Source organism: Myotis davidii, unplaced genomic scaffold (genome assembly GCF_000327345.1).
Source record: "Myotis davidii unplaced genomic scaffold, ASM32734v1 scaffold901, whole genome shotgun sequence".
NCBI lineage: Eukaryota > Metazoa > Chordata > Mammalia > Chiroptera > Vespertilionidae > Myotis > Myotis davidii.
Genome location: NW_006291427.1, coordinates 705,293 through 706,267, shown reverse-complemented (window position 1 = coordinate 706,267; position 975 = coordinate 705,293).

The following is a 975-nucleotide window of genomic DNA, read 5'->3' as shown; positions in this document are numbered from 1 at the left end:
ACCAACCAATATCTCTCTCGTCCCGGCCCGCCCCAGCTCCAGGCCAGCGCCCTCCTGAGACCTTCCTTCCTTCCTTCCTTCCCTCCTTCCCTCCTTCTATCTTCTATCCCTCCCTCCCTCCCTCCCTTCCTCCTTCCTTCCCTCCTCCTTTCCACACTCTTAAAAAAAATCAATGGAAAAGAATATCCTCAGGTTAGGATTAACAACAACAACAAAAGGTATGTGGAACATGCCATTCTTTCCCCAACTCCTGACGGAGCATCAGGAACTCATCTGGGACATAATATGGGACTTGCTTATCAGCCCATCCAAACCAGTTCATGTGTCCTCAGGGCCTTCTTCCCTACCAGGCAAGCCACAATGAAAAGCTGACAAAACTAATAACCCAGCCTTGTGAATCAAACACACACAAATCACCTTCCTTCCCCTCTCCCTAGTTACATTAAGAGGCTCCAGAGACAGAGCTGATTCTCACAGCCAATTGGCCTGGAGGTCAAATCCCCCCCAGTGTTACCTACAACAATCAAGGCTTAACTACAACAAGACTGTGTACAAAGACCACAAGAGGGTGCACCAAGAAAGCATAAAAAATGCGGAGACAAAGAAAAAGGACACAAATGACAGAAATGGAGGAAAGCAAAACGCTGGATATAGAGTTCAAAACCACACTTTTAAGGTGTTTCAAGAACTGTCTAGAAGCCGCCGATAAATTTAGTAAGGCCCTTGAAAAGACTGGTGAGACCGGCGATAAATGTAGTGAGATCCTCAAGAAATCTAATGAGACCCGTGATGTTGTGATAAAGAACCAACCAGAAATTAAGCATACACTGACTGAAATAAAGAGTATTATACAGACTCCCACCAGCAGACCAGAGGGTCGCAAGAATCAAGTCTAAGGTTTGAAATACGAAGAAGCAAAAGACAACCAACCGGAAAAGAAAAAAAAAAAAAGAAAACAAAAATATAGAGAAAAGA